This window comes from Panthera onca, chromosome C1 (assembly GCF_046562875.1).
Source record: "Panthera onca isolate mPanOnc1 chromosome C1, mPanOnc1 haplotype 2, whole genome shotgun sequence".
NCBI classification, from domain to species: Eukaryota; Metazoa; Chordata; class Mammalia; order Carnivora; family Felidae; genus Panthera; species Panthera onca.
In genome coordinates this window covers 39,489,126-39,503,315 of record NC_138346.1, presented here as the reverse complement: position 1 = coordinate 39,503,315, position 14,190 = coordinate 39,489,126, and the positions used below count along the sequence as shown (strand labels likewise).

The following is a 14,190-nucleotide window of genomic DNA, read 5'->3' as shown; positions in this document are numbered from 1 at the left end:
GTGGACAAATTTCTAGTAAAATGCAACTTACCAAAGCTAAAGACTAAGAAGAAATAAAAAATTGGAATGATCATATAATCATTATCATAACTGGATCAGTAATTAAAAGATTTCTCAAAATGTAAAATCAGCTCAGAAATTTCCATATGTGAGTGAAACATTCAAGGAACATGTTCTAATTTTAAACAAACTTTTCCTAACACTAAAAAAAAGAGGAAATTATCCCCAACTAATTAATAAACCTAAATGAAACTTGCTAATAAAATGAGACAACGACAATATGAACAAGGAAAATTATAGGCCGTTCTCACAATGGGAAAACCCTAAATAAAATACTAGCAGGCCAAAGTGAATTGAGTATACAAAATACAAGAATGTAAGAATTGTTTAACATCAGAAAAATCTATTAATATATATTTACCTCGTTGTGGTATAATAAAAAATATATTTGGTCTTTGTCTCATGTTCTTGGCACAAAGCTCTTAAAATCCTTGGCGTTTCCTGAGGGAAAGGAGTGTATGTTGTTATTCATAATGAACCCCTTTCTACCAAACCTTCAGGATAAAAGCTGATCACCAGAAAGACCAAGTGTAGGATTAGAGGTTTGGAAGTTTCAGTCCCAGCCCTTGACATTTGAGGAGGGGAAGGCAGGGGGATTGGAGATGGTTCAATCACAATGTTCAATGAGTGAATCAATCATGCCTACCTACTGAAACCTGGATCAAACATTCTTAAACAGCGAGGTCTGGGCAGCAACCAGGTGGGTGACAGTATCAGTGTGCTGGGATGGTGGTGTGCCAGGAGAGCACATGTAAGTTCTGTGCCTGCCCTGCTCTGCCTCCTATTACCTTGTCGCATGCATTTCTTCCATTTGGCTATTCCCGAGTCGTGTCCTTTGTCATAAAACGGTGATCATAATTATAGAGCTTTCCTGAGTTCTATGAATCATTCCATCAAATGATCAAACCTGGGAGGGGGGTAAGCAAAACTTACTTTGCTTTTCATTTCTCAAAATAAGCCAACAAGTACAGCAGGCAAGGCACAGTCATGGGAAGTCTTATATTTATAGCCAGTTGGCCAGCCTTATGGGGACCCCAGCAACTTGTGACCAGGACCTGAAGTGAGAGGACAGTCTTGTGGCACTGAGCCCTTAACCTATGGGGTCTGTGCTAATTCAGGGTAGTTAGTGGCAGGATTAAATTGAGTTGTAGGACACCTAGTTGGTATCAGAGAGGAAATCGTTATTGGAAAGAGACCATACAGATTAACAAATTAAAGGGAGAAAAATCTTATGATTTCCTCAGAAAATATAGTAACAAAATAGGTGGCAGATCCTTTAGGCCTGTCTGCCTGGATCCCACACCTGTGCACAACTGTGTGCCACAAATGGGTCACAGGTGAACCAAGGTTGTAAAGTCTTGTGAAGCCCAGAGCCCTTAAGCTCGTTGCTTCTCCAACTTCAAACAGACTCATACACTTTTTCCTACCGTCATGTATGAATCATATAATTTTCTACTTGTGTCATCGTGTTAAAAAGTACAGATTTTTTAAAACAGAAGAGCACCACTTAGATGGGTAACTCTTATCCTATTGTTTCACCAGTGGATTAAATCCATCGGTTTCACTTGAGGAGAGCTTCTCTATTAAACAATGTTTAAATGAGTAACTACTAGGAATTTGTTCTTTTCTTCCCTCCATGCCTGAACTAATGTGACACAAGGATCATGGGTAAGAGTACACTTTGCAAATGCAAGTTTCCCTCAGCTGGGCTGAATCAAGGCCAAGAAGAAGGGTGCAGAATCTTAGCAAGCCTATTTAACCACTTACTCATACCCTCCAATGAAATTGCTGTCAGTAATCATGCTGATATACGTTTTTTAAAGATTTATTTATTTTTGAGAGAGACGGTGCAAGTGGGGAAGGGGCAGAGAGAAGGGGGGACAGAGGATCTGAAGCAGGCTCTGTGCTGACAGCAGTGAGGCTGATGTGGGGCTTGAACTCATGAACCATGAGATCATGACCTGAGCCAAAGTCAGATGTTCATCCAACTGAGCCACCCAGGGCCCCCCACACTGATATTTTTTATCTCCATTGATCTGACTGGCTCACTGGGAATGTTAAGTAAGAAAGAGCTATTTTATTTATTAACCTCTTAATATGCCAATGCATAGAATTTCAAAAATGAGGGGTTATTCTGGATCAAAGTCAATAGATGAGCCAAAATTGAACCCAGGTTCACCAACGATTTGCAAATTTTTCATGTACTGCCAAAGTTTTAATTGGCTCCTCTCCTGTTTTTATTCTCTTCAAATTGCCACTGAAAAATCTCCTTGAAAACTCTTCCACTGACCAACCACACTTGAAGCCACGTGCCTGCCTCTATTTCCACCCCATAAGAACCGTCACCAGTGTCAGATGGGCCTGTTAGAGCAAAGCTTGTTGCTCTCCCCTCTCCAGCCCCACTTTGTTCTTAACACTGTCTGTGGGGAATCTTCCTCCATTAAAGGACTTCAATAACTCTGCTCCACAAACTGAAGTCATGCTTGGTGAGTTTCCAGCCTCATTTTTTTTTTTTTTTCTGTTTTTCAATCGTCACTAGCCAGCAGACCCTTTCTAGAAATCAACACATCATGACTCTATTCTGGAGCATTTACCTTCCACGTGACCCTCATGTGCAACAAACTTCGAGAATTGCAAGCTTACTTCAATAATGTGGCACCAAGCAAGCTATTCCCTTTCTATTCCCTTTTGGAGGTATTTGTTGAGTGTCTCCCTCTCAGTCAAGGCCATCTTCCACCTGCCACCTGAAGGGGACAATTGCCACTGGTCATATTTCTGCCAGGGCTTTGTGCCATCACACCTTCCCACTGCAAACACACACACAGGCTCCCTCACGTTACATCCCTACTAGTACCCAGTGCAATCACTGTTGCCACACTCACAGATACAAGATGCCTTTATGTTAAGAGATGGTTAGAATGTTCTTTTGCCACAAACCAATTATCTGTGTAGGCTGGCTTTTTGGATTTTAAGTAATAATCTTACATAGAGTGTACTTACATAGAGCATGGTACCTAGCCAAAGATATCCAGAAGGTTTGCTCAAAAACATTTCTTGTTGGGTCAGCCTTTATGAAATCCTCCCTGGGAGCTGATATTTTGGGAACAAAATATTACTGGTAAAGAGAAGCATGTGAAGTTTCCAAAGGCAAAAGCGTATGTAACCAATGAAAGGATAAAATTTCAAGGCCTGTACAGTAAAGCAGCTGTTAGATGATTTACTGGAAAATTCTTCCAAAACATAACAGAGGCTTCCTACTCCAAAGGAAATATTTTCTTTCAAGTCCATAATATTAAAGTTCAATATGTTATGTACTCAAAAGACCTCTCTAACAAAATCTGAGATTTTTCACAAAAACCTCCACCTTAGAGATTTGTTTCTTGTTCCATCCCTCTGAACAGCCAGAGCATCACTGGTGTGAGATTCATGATGTGTGTTCTAAACTCCAGACTCATTCCTTCTGTACAGTTTCCAGTATCAATAACAGAATCTGGGACTTCACTTCTCAAACATACAAGTGACTCATCCTAAACTAGGCAAATCAGACAACCTCTCACTTTCAATTAGAGATATTATCTCAGATCTGCCGGCAGGGCTCTGAGTGATTTGCAAGGCAGTGAGGACAATTGCAAAGCAATACTTACAGAAGCAAGAGGGGTGTCAGAAATGGAGAGAAAATAGACCGTTTCCAGTATCTGCCTTAGCTTTCTACATAGATGACCGGGACAGAGAAGGCTGTTCCCAGATGCTCTAGTGCCTGAGTGTTTTGGCCAAGTCCTGGTGGAAAGAATGAAGGCAACTCCAAGGTGTGCAACACATTGCGTTGTCACTGCTCCACAGGCTAGAGAGGTGACCTATGGGGGCATCCATGCAACTGAACAGGCAAAAAAGCCCCAAACCAGCCCTTCCCATTTAACCTCATCCTTGGCTTTGCTGACCCACAAGACAATTGACTAGGAGGGGTGCCTGGGTGGCTCAGTCAGTTAAGCATCCGACTTTGGCTCACGTCATCATTTTGCAGTTTGTGAGTTTGAGCCCCACCTCAGACTCTGTGCTGACATCTCAGATTCTGTGTCTCCCTCTCTCTCTCTCTGCCCCTCCCCTGCTCGCACTCTGTCCCTCTCTCTCTCAAAAATAAATAAACATTAAAAAAAAATTTAAAGACAATTTATAGGAGTTATCAGAAAAGTATTGGACTCTGTGTAATGTTATATGTACACGTTAACCATCCTCTGGCTCAAATGACGAGGACCCCACCTGTACAAAGGGCACTACTGAGCTTACTGAGGGGTAATTACTCCTGAGACTTTGATCCACACAGGAAAAACAAAAACGGCAGTGGAGAAAAGAGACACTGTGATGCAAGTCAAAGGCAAAGCAAGATGCGTCCTGCCACTTGCATCATTTACTGTTTTGAACAGGCCAACCGATTCCTGCCCACCTGTCCTTCAGTGTGCCAGAGTGTGGGGCAGGCCACAGCAGCAAGAGAAGTTCTCTTCCGAAGTCAGCTCTTCATCTGATTGCTGATTAATGGTGAAGTGGCTGCTCTTAGCTTTGTTGGGATGTTCAGACAGTAAGACTGGACACATGGCTTCAATACGCACGTCCATATGATGGAAACTCCAGGCTAAACAATCCTCCTTTTCTGAAGAAATGAACATGAATGTGGTTCAATAGCAACAGGGACATTGATACAGGAATGGGTTGTTCACTAACTATGACATATGAGCTAAAGGTCCAGAGTCGGATACTGACAGGAGCTGGTACTGTGGGGACGGGAGGCCTGAGCTTGCTGAGCACAGACTCTGGCTCGGCCCCCGGAGCCTGCTTGGCAGTGAAGGTTTGACTCAGCTCTGCTCTGCTACAGGAAGATAAATGAGGTATCATGTGCTTTACTGTTGGTGAAATAGGTTATTTGGGGGAAAATTGTAGAAAGTAACTTCAAAAAAATTATTCAGTGAATATGAAAGGTCCCTATCTGAAATAGTGCATATTTGGTCCATGATGAGAAATTTTCCTTCCTTAGGAAAATAATACTGTCTTCCAAGTTACTACAACTGTTTACTACATGGACCCTTTGAGTTGCATTGACAAGGAGGGAGTCAAACACTGCTTCCAATGACACTCTGTTCACTTGGGTGACAGCATGCCCCCTGACTTATATGCACTACCACACTAGTCCCAGCCGAAGAGTAACTCTAAAGTCTGCTTTGGATCAAAGCAATGAATGGGCCCAGGTCCTATTTGTTCCAAGTGGCGGGAGATACCTTGAGATCAGTTATAGGGTTGTTTCGTAGGTTTTAGCTTCCATGCTACTTTCTATGGTGTGTGTGCCCCTTGGTTCCTTCTCTTCTCTCTTTGCTAATAGACCCCTGGTCTCATTCAGGGATCAGGCAGCAATGTGCTCACAGCAGTTAGGCTGAGGCCCAAGCATGAGTCATGATGGGCCATTCCTCTTGGCCAGTGACTAGCGCAGGGATCAACCCAAAAGAGAAACACTGCTTAGGGGCTTTGGAAAGAGGCTTTCCTCCCTAATAAAAGGAAACTTGACATGACTGAGCAGCTGAATTAACCCACCCTGCAATCCTAACTCTGGGCTTCTTTTTGGAGAGAATAAACTCTTAATTGTTTAACCCCCATGGATATGGTGAAAATTGCAACTAAAATCATCCTAACTGGTCCTCAGTGGTAAGAACTTGAATTTATTTTCTATTTCTGGAAGAGAAACCACATCACAGGCTCCTACATAAGCCGAAAAAATAAGCACTCATAGTAAGCTGCGTGAATTGACACAAATGAAGTCAAATTTGCTCATCTATAAAATGGGTATATAAGTAGCAACAATTACAGAGGTTTATGAGGATTAATTTCTTTAGTGCAGATAAAGTTCTTAAAATAGTACATAGAATAACGGCTCACTTTAAATGTCAAATGTCATTATTACGGAGATGAAGCAAGAAGGATTGATCATTCTGGGCTAAATTAGGGCTACTGATTAGGAATTAAGATACAATCACTTGCAAAGAGAAAGATTTTGGCTGAGACTCGGAAAATAAAGGAGACAATAATGGCAGTTTAACAATGTCTTCATCATGCTGTTCCCTCCCCAGGTACATACGGTGATCTGGCTGTGATGGCCACTCTCCTGGGGTTGGCTCAGTTTACCTGATGTGGTAGGCTGAATAATGACCCTCTCCCCAATGACGTTAATGTCGTAATCCCCAGAACCTGTGACTATGCTACCTTACAAGGCACAATGAACTTTGTAGATGTGATTAAGATAGGGGTCTTAGATTTCTATCTTATGAGGGGATGGGGAGATCATCCTGGACTATCCAGTGAGGTCTAGTGTCCCTATAAGAAGGCAGAAGGACAGCCAAGTCAGTAGCGGGAGATGTGCTCTTGGAAGCAAGAGACTCCAGTGATGGGAAGACGGGGCCATGGCCAAGGAATGTAGGACGTCCTAGAAGCCAAAGAAGGCAAGGCAACTACTTCTCTCCTAAACCTCCAGAAGGAACTCGGCCCTGCCAATAGCTTGAATTTGGACTTCTGACCTCTAGAGCTGTAAGAGAATAAATTTGTGTTGTTGAAAGCCAAAGTTTGTGGAAATGTGTTATACCAGCAATAAGAAACTAGTATTTCTGCCGAGCCACGTAAGACATGTACCTCATGTCTTACATGTATGTTCCTCTGTGTTATTTTGGATGTTTTTTGCTGCAAGTAACAGAAGCCTCAACTGAAACTGGCTTAAACAGTTAAGAGATGTAAGATCTCACATATTAAAACAGAGTAATAGAGGGGTGCCTGGGTGATTCAGTTTGCTAAGCATTGACTCTTGATATCAGCTTAGGTTGTGATCTTATGATTATGAGGTCAAACCCCGTGTTGGGCTCTGCACCGAGGGTGGAACCTGCTTGGGATTCTCTCTCCCTCTCCCCCACTCACTCTCTCTCTCTCAAAATAAATGAACATTTAAAAAATTTTAAAAATAATTTAAAAAACACAGAGTAACAGAGTGAAGGTGTTATAGGTTGGTTAATTCAGCAGCTCAATGACATCATCAGGGATCCATGTTCTTTTCCAAATTCCTGCTCCCCCATTCTCAGCATGAAGGTTTATCTCTTCAGATTAATCCACTCATGGTCAAAGGGTTGCTGTGGTTCTAATCCCTACACTCTTACACATTAATGTCCAAAGGTTGAAAGATGAAATCATTTCCTTCATGCATCCCTTTTTAAGTTCCAGGAACATTCTCCCAGAAGTCCCCTAGTAGACCTTGTCTCGTGTTAAAAGAGAACTTCAACTACCTCCATTTTGACCTCAGCCTGTACTTTCTGACTGATTAAGTTCCTCTTTCCAGCTTATCTCTTAACTCAGGCAAAAGACCCTGCAGGCAAATCATGCTGTGACAGGAACCCTCAGGTACTAAGGACTGCTCTGACATTGGCAAGACCCCACATGATTGACCCCAAGACAATGATCAGCCTAACCTTTACCATCCACCTGCATGTACCCACTGACCTTTGTCCCGTGTTTTCCGTATATAAACCTGGAAGCATTTTCAGCACATTGGAGACTTTGATATGCTAGTCCTCTGTCTTCTCAGTGTTGGCCTCACTGAAATAAATTCCCTCTTGTTTCACCACCACTCCACATCATACCTTTGGCGTCTGTCAGCAGCAAGTGGCCGAACCTGATCTGTTTGGGACCCTCAGAGCCAGGCGCTCTTGCACCCCTGTGCCCTGGTTACAGTGTGGCATTAGCAAGAATGGAATGATTCACCTGTTTCTAAACCACTCACCAGGGTGGGGAATGGAATCAAGATTCACCTCCTGGGACAACGGAAGAGCTGGCCCCTCCTGAGGACTTGGCAGCCCACTTTCCAGGTTGCATTAGGAAGAGGAGGGATGGTAAACGGTGTGTGGAGCATACACATACCTCCGACATTCCCTCCTCAAGGATCCTTATGAGCAGACAACTCCATCAGACAGAAAAATCTTCCAAAATAGAGGAGGCTGTCCTTTTAGCAAAATGCACACATGTCTGTAGCTTGCACTGTTTTTGCTCAAAATCTTCTGCCCTGGAAGTGCATTCATTTATTTAATATTTTTCTTTGCTTAGCACAGCCCTCAAATTAATGTTTACTAAACCAAGGGTCAATAATGGTTATTTTGTGCCTCCAGTCGGTATTATTTTCTTAATTGATTCTCAGTAGTTGGACAGGTGTTTAGAGTCTACCGGAGATTTCATTAGCATAAATATTTGTATTAGAGTGAATAAAAATAAAAATATTAATTCTTATATAACATTTTCTCTGGGCCCATCATTATACAAAGGATTTTGCCTAGCTCATTTAACCTTAGCTACATGAAGCACTACTGTTTCCTTGTGCTGTTTTATTTTCAAAGTAAGCTCTATGTCCACCATGGGCTTGAACTTGTGATCCCAAGATTAAGAGCCTCATGCTCTACCAACTAAGCCAGCCAGATGCCCCTGAAGTGGTGCTGTTTTTTTTTTTTTTTAAGTTTATTCACTTATGATTTCTGAGAGAGAGAGAGTACAAGCAGGGGAGGAGCAGAGAGAGAGAGAGAGAGAGAGAGAGGGAGACACAGAATCTGAAGCAGGATCCAGTCTCCAAGTCATCAGCGCAGAGCCCTATGTGGGGCTCCAACTCATGAACCGTGAGATCATGACCTGAGCTGAAGTCAGAGGCTTAACCAACTGAGCCACCCAGATGCCCCATTTTTAATCCTCATTTTATAGATGGGGAAATTTAGGCACAGAAAGGAAAGCCATTGATAGTCCATATGTTCCTCCTTGGAAAAGTTAGGCAATGGTAATTCTCACGATATTTTAAAAGGAAGTAAAAACAATTCAGTAAAAATGGCCTGATACATGACATAAACTGCAGGATGATTTTATACCTTTATTTCCAAAAAACTCTTTTTCCTGTAAAATTAAATACAAGCAGCACTCAAACCTAAACTGAGGGTGGATGAAAACATAGCACAAAAATGAAAAGTGTGTCTGTGGGAAAGATACCAATAGAAAAAAGATAAACTCTATAAATTGTGGTCTAACACTCATGAACGAGACAAAAAACTTGAGATTGATTTGGAGTCAAGATCCTTTGGCTTTACCTAGCTGGAGACCAATATTTTTAATGTCTTTTGTATGTTTGTAGAATGACTTTGACCCTTCTCTGAACTAACATCTTCTTTTAAAATGTGTATGGAGTATTGTGCTACAACCCATCTGGGCCAAAAAAGCTTCTATTATGCTTTGGCCACCGGGCTTTTCTAACCACTGTTTATCCACTTTATTGTTATTGAGTTTAGATGTAATGAAACCAAGTGATTTTTATCAATTCTTGCATATAGACAGAGACAATAATAAACGTCATATTGAATTCATTATGATTTCCTCCAGGAGAGAAAATGACACCCATAAATGCTGGCACTGCAATGGAGACTGAGATGCTCTTTAAATAATCTACAGAAGAGTTGGAATTCCTATGCCAAGGAAACAAAAATTCCCTCACCTGAATCCTATTAAAGCTGACAAGGGTTTCAGTGAAGTTAGATAGTTATTTAAAAACGAGACGTTATAGATTTCATTATGCCAAATAAACCAAAGAATGACTTCAAGAACACAACAACCTGAAATACATAAAGGGAGAAGGAGGCTAATTTATGGCAAATGCAAAGCATAAAACACAAGAATTCCCAAAACAAAACAATTTGCATGTGGCAGCATGTTGGCTTAATTCTGGCTCTACTCAAACAGAACAGATGTCCAGAAAGAAAAATTAAAAATGTTGCCAATTTATCTGAATGATTCCAAATAATAGTATATTGACATAGTAGATATAGTTGATATATAATATGTAATATTATATATATAATAATATATAATATATAATCAAGTAGGGTTGATATATAATGTTATATTAGTTTCAGGTGTACAACATAGTGATTTGAATGAATATCCAGACTCTCAGTTGACATTTCTACAGCACTCTGAATCATTGCGGGTAGGGTGTAAATGAGTCCAATGCTCTGCAAACTGATTTGGCTGTATATACAAGAGCCCTACAATGTTTGGGTATTTGACCGAGTGCTTCCGCTTCTGGAAGTCGTTTTCAGGAAATAACACAAAATTCAAAAACCGTATTTGTATTCAATAATGTTTGTTTATATGGTAATTGTGCTAGTTGAGATGAGATACAATCTAAATGTCTAATAACAACAAGATGGTTAAGTGAATTATGATATATCCACTGAATGAGATGTTATTATTCCTAAAATTTATAATGAAATGAGAAAATTTTTAAATATAACGGTAAGTGCAGAAACAGGCAGAAGGCAGAAGCAAAATTGCATTTGGCATTTGGTCTTAACATTAAAAAATGCATATCCTTTTAAAAGAAATATATCTCTAAAGGCCCATTGACATGTATCAAGAGAAAGGATAAATAAGTTGTGGTATCCAGCCCATGATAAAATATTATAAAAATGTTTTCCCTGAATGATCTTTAGCCACATAAGCCAACATGGGTGAATCTTAATAATATGTCTTGATAGAAATAATGTATCAAAACAAGCTAACCAAACATTATGCTATTTAGGCACACATTCATATACATGTGCATGTGTTTTTGCATGTGTATATGTGTGTGCCTGATGAAATTGAGAAATGGTAATAAACACAAAATTTGGGACAATTAATTGGGACAATAAATTCCTCTCTGGCAGGAGGGCACAGGGTCATGGGGAATAGGGAAAAAACAAATAGATAGAGGTCAGTTACTGCTAACAGTCTTCTTCCTGGGCAGGGCAATGGGTCTTTTGCTAGTCACTGTGTTATATAATGAGGAATAAACAAAATTAAAGATGGCCAATTTTTAATTAAAGATGAGCCAATGACACTGTGCCACAACCAGGAATTACGTCTTATTTAATTCTTAACATTGTTAGAAGATGAGATTATGACTGACAGACATTTTTCCCTTTATACATTTCTAGAGTTTCTACTTTCTATGATTAGCATTATACTTGAAAGTTTTTAAACAAGAAACTAATCTAGAAAGGCTGTAGATATAAAAATTCAAAAGACCTATTATAGCTGAGTCTGGTTGAGCTAAAATTACCAATTTAGGCCAAGCAGTTGAACCAAAAGCTAGGATTCAATTAATACTAAGCTACAAACAGTTAGTGGGTATATTACTTGGGCCTGATTTTATTTTCTTAGTCCTGAGGATTCAAATTCTTCTCCAAGAATGTAACCATTCTGGGGCCTAAGTGGAAAGATCAAAAAGTACTGTATTTTCTCATAACAATAATAATAGCTGACATCGATTATTACTATGAACCAGGTACTGCGCTAAGTGCTTTTTATCCATGGTGAGTTCATGCTCACCATGATCATGTGAGAGTTATTATTATTGTCCAAATTTGACAAGTGGGGAAACTGAGGCACAAAGTAGCTAGGTGCTTCACCCAAGATCACACAACTAGTAAATAAGGGAACTCAAAATTGGAGTCTAGACTTAACATGGGTCAAATTTCCTCCTGAGAACAACTTAAAAAGTCTTATCAAATGCTGATCTTAATACATAGTTACTTACCAAAGTGGAAGCATAATCAGTCTGTAAAAAGGAACCAAGTGTGAGGGTAGATTCAGGGGCATAGCTTCTCAGGGCCTGGATCTGGAGACAGTAGTGAGAGCAGTACAGATCCCAAGGATATATTTAGCAGGCAGGATAGTAACATGCATTAAGATTCAGGCCCACAACTACTTAGGTTTACATGCAGGCTTCACTGCATATTAGCTCTGTGACCTGAGAAAGTTACTGGAATTCTCTGTGCTTCATTTCCTATGATTGTAAAGTTGGGATAATAGTAAGCACCCACCTCACAGAGTCATTGTTTGTATTAAATGAGTTAATTTATGTAAAGCACTTAGAACAATATCTGGCATACAGTACTAAGTGTTACTTATTATACTTCTAGAGTATATTTTCCCAGTGTGTGATCTTTAATCTTTCCCGCTCTCTCTTTTCTTTCTCTTTTTCTCTCTCATTGTACATTCATCGGATGTCTTGAATTATTTGGGAAATGAGACAGGTATTAATAAATATAGAATGAAAAATAACCTTGCCAATACTAATAAATTCACCTTTATGATATGGATATAGAGGTTTAAAGATGCATAAGTTCATTTTCTTCTTCTGTTGAGAGAACCTAATTCTAGGAACAAGAGATCTGAGTTCAGGTCTTGGCTCTGTCACCAACAGTCCAATCTTGAACAAGTCTCAACTTTCACCAGCCTGTCTTCTCATCTGACAGTGGAGATGGTAATGACAGAATCACCTACCTGAACCCTTTATTCTGGTATGCTTTGGCAGGTTTGTTTTTTCATTCCATCATGCACATTTGGTGAGCAACTGGGCTATGCCAGACTCAGGGCTGTAGATGGGACATGCAAACTCTGTGACGCTGAGGAATTCAGAGTCCAGGAACTACAATCCTGGAACAAGTGTGTGCACGTGCACGTGAGCATGCAGGGATGGAAGCAACTGGAAGAGACCACAAAATATTCCTTTTGGAAGTGACGATATGCAAATTCTCAAAAATACACAGCCCCATGCAGGGGAGGACTAGCTGTTCAAGAATGCTTTTCTTTTTGACATAAAACCTGTGCACATTTCCATGGGACTTTCTACCTACCATTGCCCTCATCTGAAGTGTTCGTTTTGCATTGGTTTGGGATTTTTAGGATTCCACAAACCTTTGAAACTTTAACTCAATTTCTTAGGACAGAACATTTGTATTTGTTTGGCAGAAATTTTCTCACTGTTCATATCCAATTATTAAGTAAGTTAGATAGAAAATAATGATATTACTACTCGTTCATGCTTATCACCCTTGACATTTTCCATAAATAGAAACTTTGTTCATTGGCTGAAATCTTGTGTAATACTGAACACTGTCAAAGGCAGGGTTTGGTACACCCATCTCCTTGGAGAAAAGGATGTGGGTCTCTAATTCAATTACAGACGGAACTGAATTTGATAGCCCCAGACTATTTGCCAGTATTATTTTTGTAGCCACAAATAACCTGACAACTCAACATTTTATTTCTCTGTGAGGTCAGAAAAAGGTCTTATTAGTCATTCATTTCACATTTCTCCATTAATTTAGTGCCCATCATGTGCATGTCCATTCAGAGCAGAAAAACCCACCAAGTTACCAAAGCTACACAGGTATGTGTCAAACATTAAGGTACCCTTCAACCTTAAAATTCTACGGCTTGTCATCTAAATAAAGGAGAAGGACTCTAGGAAAAAATATCTAAAACTTTTTTGTTAATCTATCATCAAGATATTTGGTATTGCTTAGACTGAATGAAAAATTGTTTAAAATTTTGCTTCTCAAAATGTAATGAAAAGAGAAATACATCAAAACCACACTCAGATATCACCTCACGCCAGTCAGAGTGGCCAAAATGAGCAAATCAGGAGACTATAGATGCTGGAGAGGATGTGGAGAAACGGGAACCCTCTTGCACTGTTGGTGGGAATGCAAATTGGTGCAGCTGCTCTGGAAAGCAGTGTGGAGGTTCCTCAGAAAATTAAAAATAGACCTACCCTATGACCCAGCAATAGCACTGCTAGGAATTTATCCAAGGGATACAGGAGTACTGATGCATAGGGGCACTTGTACCCCAATGTTTATAGCGGCACTCTCAACAATAGCCAAATATGGAAAGAGCCTAAATGTCCATCAACTGATGAATGGATAAAGAAATTGTGGTTTATATACACAATGGAATACTACGTGGCAATGAGAAAGAATGAAATACGGCCCTTTGTAGCAATGTGGATAGAACTGGAAAGTGTGATGCTAAGTGAAATAAGCCATACAGAGAAAGACAGATACCATATGGTTTCAGTCTTATGTGGATCCTGAGAAACTTAACAGAAACCCATGGGGGAGGGGAAGGAAAAAAAAAGAGGTTAGAGTGGGAGAGAGCCAAAGCATAAGAGACTGTTAAAAACTGAGGACAAACTGAGGGTTGATGGGGGGTGGGAGGGAGGGCAGGGTGGGTGATGGGTATTGAGGAGGGCAC

The 14,190-nt window shown here is 40.2% G+C and overlaps 1 long non-coding RNA gene across 2 annotated transcripts; it reads right to left on the bottom strand.

Moving 5' to 3' along the window:
- Positions 1-1,050: 1,050 nt before the first annotated feature.
- LOC144617140 (uncharacterized) lies at positions 1,051-13,647 on the bottom strand. 2 transcript variants are annotated; one of them, XR_013557217.2, is made up of 4 exons: positions 11,687-13,647; positions 9,602-9,719; positions 7,999-8,140; positions 1,051-4,705 (listed from the first exon to the last, which is right to left on the bottom strand). It is a non-coding gene; the product is annotated as an uncharacterized LOC144617140 (long non-coding RNA). The 2 variants fall into 2 exon arrangements; XR_013557216.2 differs by having other exon boundaries at positions 1,051-8,140.
- Between the last annotated feature and the right edge of the window lie 543 nt (positions 13,648-14,190).